General features: G+C 40.6%; 1 protein-coding gene across 1 annotated transcript in view; it reads right to left on the reverse strand.

Annotated features, from left to right (window-relative positions):
* The window catches only part of DNAH14 (dynein axonemal heavy chain 14), a 403,042-nt gene extending 389,635 nt beyond the window's left edge, over positions 1 to 13,407 (reverse strand). The window contains exon 1 of the mRNA XM_044943112.2: positions 12,691 to 13,407. The gene's annotated coding sequence lies outside the window, so the exon portion shown is untranslated. The remainder of the gene's footprint in view (positions 1 to 12,690) is intronic.
* Positions 13,408 to 14,115: the final 708 nt, after the last annotated feature.

A 14,115-nucleotide genomic window follows, 5' to 3' on the forward strand; every position in this document is an offset into this window, starting at 1 on the left:
ATCTGGTTTAAAAATGGACAGAAGGTATGAATAGACTCTATTCCAAAGAAGACAACACAGATGGCCAACAGGCACATGAAAATATGCTCAACATCATTAATCAAACAGAGGAATGCAAATTCAAACCACACTGAGATATCACCTCAAACCTGTCATAATAGCTATTATAGAAAAGAACACAAATAACAAATGTTGGCAAGGATAGAGAGAAAAGAGAACCCTCCAACACTGTTGGTGGGAAGTGTAAATTGGTATAGACACTGTGGAAAACAATACAGAGGTTTTTTAAAAAACTAAAAATAGAACCACCATCAGTTCAGTTCAGTCACTCAGTTGTGTCCAGCTCTTTGCTACCCCCATGGACTGCAGCATGCCAGGCTTCCCTGTCCACCACCAACACCCAGAGCTTACTCAAACTCATGTCCACCCAATTTGTGATGCCGCCCAACTATCCCATCCTCTGTTATCCTCCACCCAAAAAAACTGTTAGAGTTAATAAACAAATTCAGTAAAGCTGTAGGAATCAAAATCAACATTCAAAAATCAATTGCATTTCTATATACTAACAATGAACTACACAAAAAAGAAATTAAGAAATCAGTCACACTTACAATAACACCAAAAAAGATAAATTTTGAAGAACAAATTTAACCAAGGAAATTAAAAGACCTGTACACTGAAAACTATAAAACGCTGATGAAAGAAACCGAAGCAAAACACAAAATTATGGAAACTTAGCTCATGCTCACATATTACTGTAATATTAAAATGCCCATACTTCCCAAAACAATCAACAGATCCAATGCTATGTTAATGCTATTTTGACAGATCCCTATCAAAATTCCAATAGCATTTTTCATAAAAATAGAAAAAAAATGCTTTGCTTGGAACCATGAGAGACCCTCAATAATCAAAGCCATTTTTGGAAAAAAGAATAAAGCTACAGGTATTACACTTTCTGACTTCAAGGTATATTACAGGAATCTGCAGTCCTGTGTCAGGAACCAGTCCAGAAATTCAAGCAGAAATTCAGAATTTCTGCAGTCCAGAAATTCAAGCAGTCCTCTGTCAGGAACTGGGGCAGAGGCCAATGTGTTTCTTGTTATTTCACAATAGTCTATTGTTGGCTGGCTTTCAAGATGGAAAGATTAGTTCAGTTAGAATTAACAAATGAATTCAGTACAGTTATCAGATCAGTCGCTCAGTCGTGTCCGACTCGTTGCGACCCCATGAATCGCAGCACGCCAGGCCTCCCTGTCCATCACCAACTCCTGGAGTTCACTCAGACTCATGTCCATCGAGTCAGTGACGCCATCCAGCCATCTCATCCTCTGTCGTCCCCTTCTCCTCCTGTCCCCAATCCCTCCCAGCATCAGAGTCTTTTCCAATGAGTCAACTCTTCACATGAGGTGGCCAAAGTACTGGAGTTTCAGCTTTAGTATCATTCCTTCCAAAGAAATCCTAGGGCTGATCTCCTTTAGAATGGGCTGGTTGGATCTCCTTGAAGTCCAAGGGACTCTCAAGAGTCTTCTCCAACACCACAGTTCAAAAGCATCAATTCTTCGGCGCTCAGCTTTCTTCACAGTCCACCTCTCACATCCATACATGACCACAGGAAAAACCATAGCCTTGACTAGACGGACCTTTGTTGGCAAAGTAATGTCTCTGCTTTTCAATATGCTGTCTAGGTTGGTCATAACTTTCCTTCCAAGGAGTAAGTGTCTTTTAATTTCATGGCTGCAGTCACCGTGTGCAGTGATTTTGGAGCCCAGAAAAATAAAGTCTGACACTGTTTCCACTGTTTCCCCATCTATTTCCCATAAAGTGATGGGACCAGATGCCATGATCTTCGTTTTCTGAATGTTGAGCTTTAAGCCAACTTTTCCACTCTCCACTTTCACTTTCATCAAGAGGCTTTTTAGTTCCTCTTCACTTTCTGCCATAAGGGTGGTGTCATCTGCATATCTGAGGTTATTGATATTTCTCCCGGCAATCTTGATTCCAGCTTGTGTTTCTTCCAGTCCAGCGTTTCTCATGATGTACTCTGCATATAAGTTAAATAAACAGGGTGACAATATACAGCCTTGACGCACTCCTTTTCCTATTTGGAGCCAGTCTGTTGTTCCATGTCCAGTTCTAACTGTTGCTTCCTGACCTGCATACAGATTTCTCAAGAGGCAGATCAGGTGGTCTGGTATTCCCATCTCTTTCAGAGTTTTCCACAGTTTATTGTGATCCACACAGTCAAAGGCTTTGGCATAGTCAATAAAGCAGAAATAGATGTTTTTCTGGAACTCTCTTGCTTTTTCCATGATCCAGCGGATATTGGCAATTTGATCTCTGGTTCCTCTGCCTTTTCTAAAACCAGCTCGAACATCAGGAAGTTCACGGTTCACATATTGCTGAAGCCTGGCTTGGAAAATTTTGAGCATTACTTTACTAGCGTGTGAGATGAGTGCAATTGTGCGGTAGTTTGAGCATTCTTTGGCATTGCCTTTCTTTGGGATTGGAATGAAAACTGACCTTTTCCAGTCCTGTGGCCACTGCTGAGTTTTCCACATTTGCTGGCATATTGAGTGCAGCACTTTCACAGCATCATCTTTCAGAATTTGGAATAGCTCCATTGGAATTCTATCACCTCCACTAGCTTTGTTCGTAGTGATGCTTTCTAAGGCCCACTTGACTTCATATTCCAGGATGTCTGGCTCTAGGTCAGTGATCACACCATTGTGATTATCTGGGTCGTGAAGATCTTTTTTGTACAGTTCTTCTGTGTAGTCTTGCCACCTCTTCTTAATATCTTCTGCTTCTGTTAGGTCCATACCATTTCTGTCCTTTATCGAGCCCATCTTTGCATGACATGTTCCTTTGGTATCTCTGATTTTCTTGAAGAGATCTCTAGTCTTTCCCATTCTGTTGTTTTCCTCTATTTCTTTGCATTGATCGCTGAAGAAGACTTTCTTATCTCTTCTTGCTATTCTTTGGAACTCTGCATTCAGATGTTTATATCTTTCCTTCTCTCCTTTGCTTTTCGCTTCTCTTCTTTTCACAGCTATTTGTAAGGCCTCCCCAGACAGCCATTTTGCTTTTTTGCATTTCTTTTCCATGGAGATGGTCTTGATCCTTGTTTCACCCGACTCCAGTACTCTTGCCTGGAAAATCCCATGGACAGAGGAGCCTGGTGGGCTGCAGTCCATGGGGTCACTAAGAGTCGGACACAGCTGAGCGACTTCACTTTCACTTTTCACTTTCATGCATTGAAGAAGGAAGTGGCAACCCACTCCAGGATTCTTGCCTGGAGAATCCCAGGGATGGGGGAGCCTGGTGGGCTGCTGTCTATGGGGTCGCACAGAGTCGGACACAACTGAAGCGACTTAGTAGTAGTAGTAAAGTTATAGGTTACAAAATCAATAGGAATTTGGCCAAGATGGCAGAAAAGGCAGACCCTGAGCTCACCTCCTCCTATGGGCACACAAAAATTACAAACAGAGCAATTATTGATGATAAAGACTGGAATCTAGCAGAAAATACCTTTATCCTTAGCTGTGACTAAAGATATAAAAAATAGGAAGGGTAGAGTTAAGCCTCAGACCCCTAGTGAGCAACTCACAAATTACAAATACAGAGGACTGAGGAGTCCATGCCCCACATCAGCATCCCTAGTCCAGGGGTCCTGCATCAGGAACATGAGCCCCCAGAACATATGGCTTTGAAGGTCAGCAGAATTTACTTTCAGGACACCCAGAGGGCTGAGGGAAACAGGAACTCCACTCTTAACGGGTGCACATAAAATCTCACATGCTCTGGGACTCAGGGCAAAAGTAGTAAGTTGAAAGGAACCTGGATCACACCTTACCTGATGATTCTGGAGAGCATTCCAGGGAAGCAGGAGGCAACTGGAAGTCATCCTGGAGATACAGACACTGGGAGCAGTCATTTTAGGGACTTGTTCTATCATGAGGACAAGGACACTAGCAAGCACCATTTTGGAATTTCTCTCTAGCATATTAGAACTCACCCCCACCCACCTACCTGTCAGCACCAGTACTGGGACGCCTCAGGCCAAGTAACCAGCCCAAGTGGGAACAAAGCCCCACCAACCAGCAGGCTGGCTGCTATAGGGGTGCTGAACCCACAGCTGCCCCAGGACAAGACCCTCTTCACCAGAGACCCTGGAACCCAGCTCCCACTCACCAGTAGACCAGCCCCAGCCCCAGGACCTCCTGGGCCCTGTCCCCTCCCACCAGTGGGGACAGGGTGGAGTACTTCTGTACTCCCAGGGCCCTATAGCCAGAGACTCCAGATTCCAGCACTGCCCACCAGAGGGCAGTCAGCCCCAAGGGCAGCCTACATACACCAGTAAACCAGCACTAGCTCTGAGACCTCCCGGGCCTCAGCTCCACCTACGGCAGGCCTAAATACCAGCTCCAAACCCTGGACCCTATAGCCATAGACCTCAAGCTCTAGCACTGCCCATCAGAGGGCCAGCACCAGTCCTGTACCAGCCTCACATGCCAGTTGGCTAGCATCCGCTCCAGGATCACTGCAGTTTCACAGCTTGCCATGGCAGGACCTAGACTACCCTGCCAGCAGGCTAATCCCAGCCCTAAGACACCCTGGATCCCTCAGCCAGCTGTGTCAGGAACGAGCCCCAACCACCAGCAAGTCAACACTAGCTCTGGGACACTTTGGTCCCTTCAGTCAGTGGCCCCAGGATCCAATCCCACCTCCTAGCAGGCTGACACCAGCTTCACATCTGCCAGGACTCTATAGCCAGCCACCTTGTGACCCTACCCAACCCCATCAATCAGGAGCCAGCAACCTCTACCCAAGGCAGGGCCTGCCTGGCGACCAACCAGGTCGGGGGCCAGCCAGGCCTAGTAGACCACCCACAAGTGTCAACTCACCACAACATAAGGACTCATGCAGCTCACATATGGCACACCCCTAAACAATATAGCTCTTTGACTAGGGGGAATGCTCAGCTAGGACACATAGGACATCCCTATAAAAGGCCACTTTTCCAAAGTCAGGAAATGTAACAAGCCTACAAAACACATGGAAATAAGAACAACAAGTTAGGCAAAATGAGAAAACAGAGAAACATGTTCCAAAGGAACAAGAAAAAACCCCAGAAGAATTAAATGAAGTGGAGACAGACAATCTACTTGAGAAAGAGTTCAGGGTAGTGATCATAAAGATGATCAAAGAACTCAGGAGGATTTGGGATGAACAGAGTGAGAAGTTTTTAACAAAGAGTTTAAAATATAGAAGGACCAGAGATGAATAATATAGTGCTGAAGTGCAAAATACACTAGAAGGAATGATCAGTAGACTAAATGATACAGAGGAACAGATCATGAACTGGAAGACAGGTAGTGGAAATAACTGAGAAGGAACAGAAAAAAAAAAAAAAAAAGAAAGAAAAGATGACAATTTAAGAGACCTCTAGTCTTCCCTTGTAGCTCAGCTGGTAAAGAATCCACCTGCAATGCGGGAGACCTGGATTAAAGCCCTGGGCTGGGAAGATCCCCTGGAGAAGGAAACGGCTACCCACTCCAGTATTCTGGCTGGGAGAATTCCATGGACAGAGGAGACTGGAAGGCTATAATGGGGTCTCAAAGAGTTGGACACAACTGAGCTACTTTCACTTTCACTGGGACATCAAACATACTAACATTCACATTACAGAGATCCCAGAAGGAGAAGAGAAAGAAGACATAGAGCTGAAAACTTCCCTAACTTCGGAAAGGGCTTCCAGGTCCAGGAAGCACAGAGAGTCCCAAACAGGATCAACTCAGAGAGGACCAATCAAGACACATGTAATTAAAATAGTAAAAATTAAAGAGACTATTAAAAGCAGCAAGAGAAAAACAACAAGTTATGTACAAGGCCATAAGGCTCATAGCTAACTTTCGGCAGAAACTCTGCAGGCCAGAAGAGACTGGCATGATATATCTAAAGTGATAAAAGGGGGAAAATGAGATCAGATCAGATCAGTCGCTCAGTCGTGTCCGACTCTTTGCAACCCCACAAATCGCAGCACGCCAGGCCTCCCTGTCCATCACCAACTCCCGGAGTTCACTGAGACTCACATCCATCAAGTCAGTGATGCCATCCAGCCATCTCATCCTCTCTCGTCCCCTTCTCCTCTTGCCCCCAATCCCTCCCAGCATCAGAGTCTTTTCCAATGAGTCAACTCTTCACATGAGGTGGCCAAAGTACTGGAGTTTCAGCTTTAGCATCATTCCTTCCAAAGAAATCCCAGGGCTGATCTCCTTCAGAATGGACTGGTTGGATCTCCTTGCAGTCCAAGGGACTCTCAAGAGTCTTCTCCAACACCACAGTTCAAAAGCATCAATTCGTAAGGCTTTCATTCAGAGTTGATGGAAAGATTATGAGTTTTATATGCAAGCAAAAGCTAAAAGAGGTCATCACTACCAAACTAGCTGTACAAGAAATGTTCAAGGGATTTCTCTAGGTGAAAAAGAATAGACCACAACTAAAAACGACAAAAAAAAAAAAAAAAAAAAAGACGTCAAATTAGTGGGAAAAACTGATCTAGAAAGAAAGGATCACATGGGAATAAAATGAAACTGAACATTTTCTCATTCACACCAAATATACAAACAAAATAAAAATTTAACTCCAGTGTAATTAAGTACTTAAATATCAAAATTAAACCTTTAAAATATATATAATATTTCTCTGATGGGGGAAATGAAAGATTTTTAGACAAAAGTGTATATAAAAGTCTATAAACGTAACTGTATTAAAATAAAGAATTTTTGATAAATCTCACTTTTTTAAAGACAAGCTGTATACTGTGAAATGATAGCTGCAAAATCTATGTGGTACATAGTCTCCAAAGATAACCACAATTCCTACATGCATGTCTAGTTATCACAAAGTGGAGTCTATTTCTCCTTCTCTTGAAGCAGAGCTTGTCTTAGTGATTTCTTCTGACCAACAGAGACCTGTTAAAATAACGTTATGCCAGTTCCAGGCCTAGCCCTTAAGAGTCCTGCCAGCTTCCCCTCTCCCTCTTGAAGTGAAGAACTGTGGGAGAAATCCAACTACCCTGCTGAGACTACGCATGCTCCAAGTCATCAGCCACACAGAAAAGTTCTGAACCACCAGACATGAATGAGGACCTTTTGAACCTTCCAGCCCCACCCAGCCATCAAAAAAATATAGTCAGATGAATGACCCAGGGCCATATGAAGCTACAAAAGCACCCCTCTGAGCCTAGAGCCTAGAGAAATAATAAATCATTCTTAATTTAAGCCAGTGAATTTAGAGTGATTTGTTAAACAGCAATAAACAACTGAAGTGACATCTAACATATATACCACAAAAAATTAGTCTCAAGAACAAAAAAAGAACTACACTAAAAAAAAACGACTAAAACAATTACACAGGCAAATGATATGTACAGGCATTTCACAGAAGAAATAAACATAAGAAGTTATGTTCGATGTCAAGTTATGTTCGATGTCATTAGTAATCAGGATCATGCAAATTAAGATCATAAATCAACATTTCTGTAATTCAACTGGCAAAAGAAGTTTGATAACATCAAGCAGAGAGGATGGACATTAGTAGTATCTCTTAGATTGCTGGTAGGAGTATATAACCACTCCAGAAAAGGTTGGCATCTTCTTTAAAAACTGAACATTACCCTACATCTCAGCAATTACATCCTAATATACCTACAATGGGCTGGCTCCCCAATTGGCGCTGGTGGTAAAGAACCCACCTGCTAATGCAGGAGACATAAGAGATGGGTTCGATCCTTGGGTCAGGACGATCCCCTGAAAGAGAGCATGGCAACCCCCTCAAGTATTCTTGCCTGGAGAATCCCATGGCTAGATGAGCCTGGAGGACTACAGTCCACAGGGTCACAAAGAGCAGAGCATGACTGAGGCGACTTTAGCACACACGCACATACCTACAATGGACACAAGTTTGAGCAAAATTTGGGAGATAGGGAAGGATAAGTAAGCCTGGCATGCTGCAGTCCATGGGGTTGCAAAGAGTCAGACATGATGAAGTGCTTGGCATGCACGCATACCTACATACACACACACACACAAATGAAAACTTTTTCACATGTGCAATAGAAGACATGTACAAAATCTTCCACAGTAGTCTTGAGAATAATATCTAAAAGCTGGAAACAACACTAAAAGTCCATCACTAAGAGAATAAACAAATTATGATCTAATAACACAATGAAATATTACACTACAGTAAAAATAAAACAATTAACCTTGGTAAAATATCATGGTAAGAGGAATTATTGGTAAAATATCTTGGTAAAATATCATTGGTAAGAGGAATTATTAGAAAACTCATTCAGAATATTATTCTTTTTTGTAAACTTCAAAAAGTTAAGCTAAGAAATATACTGTAGACATACACGTGTGATTTTGAAAGACTTAATACTTCAAGATAATATGAAAAGAACTAAATCAGAGATGATAGAGACCTGAGGACCTCCATAGTCACTGCCCTTGCTGAACTCTTGCTGAACACCCTAAAATAAAACTGCTGAACAGTTGCTGAGTTGCTGAAATATGCTAAGAACTGGACTAAAGAAAATATACCTTTCCCTAGTAACATATGAGACGTGCTTGATAAGCCAATTGCATATATGTAACAAATGTTCCTCCAATTCAAACTGTTGATAAACAATTCGTTTAAACCTGCAAGAACTTCCCGTTTCCCCCTCCATAAAAACTCTACCCATTTTCCTCCAGTGGGACACTGTTCTGGCTTCCTCCAAAACTGTGGATCCCCCAATTGCAATTCTAAGACCCCCATTAATAAATTTTTGGCCTCTTTATAGTTTGTGGTCCTTCCAGTTGACAATAATAAACACAAAATTCTTGAGGAGTTATAGAAGGCAGAAAGATAAAATAAGGGAAAGAGTTGAAGATAAATGTTGCTAATAACCTACTTATTGTCTTAAGTGGTGAATTTGCAGATGTCTGTTTTATAACTTGACCATACAATTTATCAGTTTTTAAAGACCCATGCAATGATCAATGATGACAGGATGCCATCAATACAGTACAATACAATACAATCTGGTGCACATGAAAATCCTACCCACTCTGTTAAAAAAAAAAGAGGCCAAAAGTGTATCATTTATTGGTTTGCTAGAAAAGTTACCAGCAGACAATAGGTTAATGTCTTTAAAATGCTGAAACAAAAACAATTGCCCATCAAGAAGTTTATATTGTTGAATATGTAAAAAGACTGAGATTATCACCTACATAACAGAATAATTAAGGATGTACTTCAGCACAAAGGGACAATAGAGATGAGATGTATATAAGGTGACAGAATGAACAATGGCCTCCCCAAAGGTGTCCACATCCTAACCACCCAGAACCCATGAATAAGTTACCTTACATGGTAAAAGGGATTTTGCAGATGTAATTAAACTAAAATCTCAAAATGGGGAGATTATTCTGGATTATCCAGTTCAACATAATCATAAGGAACCACGCAAGAGGGAGACAGGAAGATCAAAGGCAAAGAAGGATGTGAGAATGGAAGCCGAGGTCAGAGAAGAGAAGATACAATGCTGTAGGCTTTAAAGATAAGAGAAGGGACTACAAGCCAAGGAATGTAGGCTTGTAGTCTGAAGGGCAGAACAGCTAAGGAAATAGATTCTCCCTGAGAGCCTCCAAAAAGGAACGCTGAGCACATTTTACACATTTTAGACTTCTGACCTCCAGAACTGTAAAATAATACATTTGTGTTGCTCTGAGCCACTAAATTTGTGGTTATTCCAATTAACAATGGGAGACAAAGACATAGTTACATATATTCACTTATTAAATCCTCACAAAGCCTCGCTGAGTTAGGCAGTAGTCTTAAACCCATTTAACACGAGTAAACTGGTATTACACTCAGTTGACATAAAGAAATCAAAGAACAAAATAAGTGGTGGACCTGGATACAAATCCAGGATCCACACCTTTAACCACCATAAAAGTGGTCTTTTAAGTGAAAGAACATTGTATCAGAAAAGATTACTGAAAAAACCATTTAAAAAATATGTATTATATCAGTAAATATAATGAAAGATTACATTTTAAAAGTTAAAATACTGAAACAATAACAGGGTTGGGTAGGAAGAAGTTCAATGAGCACTGTACCTTAAGATCCTTGTTATTAAAAAAATACAACAGATTATTGTTATTGTCAACAGAAACAAATATTTTAAAAATGACTGACTTTGTCAGAAAAAACGTGTGGACAAATATGTACTAAGGTAACACACTAAAATAACATAAACATAATCATAATCTATGGAGCCTAAACAGAGCTGGAAAAATAAATAACACATAGAATGACTGACAGACAGACAGACAGGAGGAGTATAGATGATTCCGAAAATTTCAGCAGCAGACAGGGAAGTGTGATATACAAAAAACACAAAAGAGAAGTCAATCTGGCCCTGTTTCTTCAGTAATCACAATAATAAAAGTGGACTCATTCCATTTATTTAAAGACAGATTGGACAATCAAACTAGATAATGTAGCTAAAAACGTTGCTTATAAAACACATCCATAAAGCAAAAGCATATCAAAAAGATCAAAATAAGGAAATGGATGCTGGTGAGAAAGGAAAATGATGCAGTTGCTATGGAAAACTGTCATCGTACTTCAAGAAATTAAACACAGAATTACCATATGATCCAACAATTCCACTTCTAGGTAAATACCAAAAGAATCAAAGGCAGTGATTCAAACAGATATTTGTACACCAATGTTCAGAGTAGCATTATTCATAAAAGCCAAAAGGTAAAAACAACCCAAATGCCCATTAATGGATGAATGGCTAAAGAAAGTAGGTATATACATACAATGGAACTATTCAGGCTTAAAAAATGACACAGACCACAGAATATCAAAAATGATACCCTGCCACAGACCACAATACTTCTAGGATGAACCTAGAAGCCATCATGCTAAGTAAATAATCCAAACACAAAGGACAAAACTTCTACAATTCCACTTGAATGAGGTTTCTAGAATAGTCAAATTTTACTGGCTATCAGGAGACAGAAGCAGTAATGAAGAGTTAGTATTAAATAAGTTCAGAATTTCAGTTGTGGATGATGGACTGTGGTAATAGTCATACAACAATTTAATGCCACTGAAATATACATTTAGACATATCATGTCATGCATATTTTACTACAATAAAGAAACAAAGAAACAGAAAATACTATACCATGCCGATGGTAATAAAAACAACACTGATTTAACAACATTCTATCAGACAAAATAGAATTTAAAGGAAAAGCATTAATAAGGAGAAATGGAGACTCAACATAATAACAGAAGGGATAATCCATCAAAGAGCTATAATATTTATAACTTATATGTACCTAAGATTGCCTCAAAATATACAAAGCAAAGCCTAACAGAATTACAGGAAACTTGACATTTCACAAAAACATGGTGAGATATTTCAACCTATCTCAATTATCTATAGATCAAGTGAGCAAAAAAAGTAGTACATATACACAAGATTTGACCTTCCCAATGAACAGTCTTGGGCTACAGTCCATAGGGTCGCAAAAGAGTCAGACATGACTAAGCAACTAAACAAAAACAATATAAATAGAGGGAACCCTGTACCTAATAAAGAATTTACTTTCCTTTCAAATCACATAAAATACTTATAAAAATTGATGATATCCTAGGTAACCAGAGACTTAATACACTTCAAAGATATAATATTATGTAGACTACATTTTCTAACATAAAGCAAATAAATAAGTCAAAATAAAAACAGATTTTTAAAAAACTGTCTAGTTTGAAGACTTGAAATAGCACTCCTAAATAAATGAATAGATTAAAAAGAAAATAAAAATGGAAATTACTCTCTAGTTAGAGCCATTCAGAAAATAAAATATCACATATTCAAGGTTTGTGGATGCAGTTTTAGCAGCTCTTAGAATTAAAAATAAGAAGAACATTAAATTCATTTAGTATTTTAAAGACTGCAAGTAAATAAAGGATTCAATAAAGAAGCTAGAAACTGAACAAGCTTAAAGGCAGGGAAATCAGTATAAGAGAAAACAATCAAGATCAATAAAATTAAAAGTTGATGAAGGAAAAACAGAAAAGTACACAAAAGGCTCTCATTTACCCCCACAAAGTAACAGACACGAGGCTGAAAGTGTTTCACAGGTGAGGTTTATCAAACAAGCAAAGAACAGAAAATCCTTATGATATACAAACTTCACAAGTAAAGAAGGAAAGTTATTGAACTCATTTCTTGAAACTTAAAGAGCAGTGATTCCCAAACCAGACAAGACTGTATACTGCACCAAAAAATTATACAGACAATAACACTTATGAATATAAGTGCAAATATCCTAAATAAAACATTAACCAATCAAATCCAACAATGCCTGCCTATGTACACATATAATACATACACATGTACTGATACATATCTTAGTGGAGTTTATCCCATGAATGCAAGTACATCTATGAATGTTAATAATGTAATAAAATATATTAATTCCTTGAAGAGTCTATTTACTCACATAAAATCACACACATATTCATCTATATTTGTGTCAGGTGTACACACATATGTGTAAGTATATATTACGCAATAAATGGCGGCAAATTTTTTAAGAGTTCATTACTCACTTATCGGGGATATAAACACCAAGCTCGCATTGAGGTAGGAGTAGAAGAGAGCTCACTCAGCCTGATCAACAGAAACCAACAAGCCCTGCGCCAGGAAGACAAGCTCCTCGGGGGCAGGGACAGTCGTCTGACTGGCGGCTGGCGCAGGGCGGTGCAACGACTGCGCAACGCCGTCGAGGCCTTCCGTTCTCAGGCAGCCCCGCAAACCAACGGTCACCGGCCCCCCGAGGCCCCTCCTCCCAGCCGTTATGGAACGCGGTCCCCGAGGCCCTTACCTGCTGCTCTGTGGCCCAGTGGCGGCCTGGGCCCATTTTAGGGCTGAATGGTGAGGTTTGGCCCGCACACGCTGGAAAGGAAAGCGCCAGGCGAGGATGCCCTTGAAGAACCAAGGAGGACCGCCTGGAGACCCACCTGCAAACCCCAGGGCGCCATGGCTAGCGGTCTCAGGAGCACGGTCTCAAGGCCCGCGCAATGGATGCTGGGGGCATGGGGCAGGATCAGGGCTGACACTGAACCGGCCAATGAAGTGGCCAGCGCCTTCTAGGTTCCCACGCCAGCGACGTCACAGCAAAGGGCATCACGACACTGACCGTGCAGAAGAGGGTGGAGGCAGAAATGTGCACTAAAAGCAGATCTGATATTTTGCACGTTATAGACCTCAGTCTAACATGTCAACCACTTGCACAAGAAAAACAGAGACATTGCAGAATGGGCCCCTCTGGGACCTTTGAAAGAAATGGCTTTTTAATATTTTCAAAACGTTTATGTTGTGAACAAAATATTTAATAAGTTTATTAAATAATAAGTTTATTGAATTAATAAACTTCGTTTATTAAATAAGTTTGTTAAATTAATAAGTAAGTTCATGTGGGCATAAACTTACCATTTAAAAGCCTCAGTTATTAGTAAAAGGTTATATATGGGCATATAATATGAGTGTAAGAGTGTGTGGACTGAAAATAGATGCCCAAACTGAGAGCTGTGAGTTACGTTTTGCTGGAGTAGGGGTGCTTATGAGGACTATAGTCCAAGACACAGCCTCTCAGATGGCTCTGAGGAACTGCTTGCCAGAGGTGGGAATCTGGCAGAGGTCAGTGTATATGTGATTTTGATGAAAGGGAATACATTCAGTCAAGCATACATTTTGGCAGAGGCTTGCTGCTAGTGCGGAGAAGGTTGCTGATAGTCACAAGGAGCAAATGTCTCTGTTAATGATTTTAGTGCTCTTCTAGATGTGAGAAGATATAAAAAAACTTAGGCTCATGAAGTCTTCTGAAAAGATCTAACTACCTGAAGGCCTGTTCTACCAAATTTCCCTAGAGCACAGAGTGCCTCATTCCTGCTCTCTGTCTGGAACTCCTTTCGGGGTGTGTTGAAGGTCAGCGACTGCAGTGGCCAGGGACTTCATTCTTGTAGAACTGGGTG

The sequence above is a fragment of the Bubalus bubalis genome, chromosome 5, assembly GCF_019923935.1.
Source record: "Bubalus bubalis isolate 160015118507 breed Murrah chromosome 5, NDDB_SH_1, whole genome shotgun sequence".
Taxonomy (NCBI): Eukaryota; Metazoa; Chordata; class Mammalia; order Artiodactyla; family Bovidae; genus Bubalus; species Bubalus bubalis.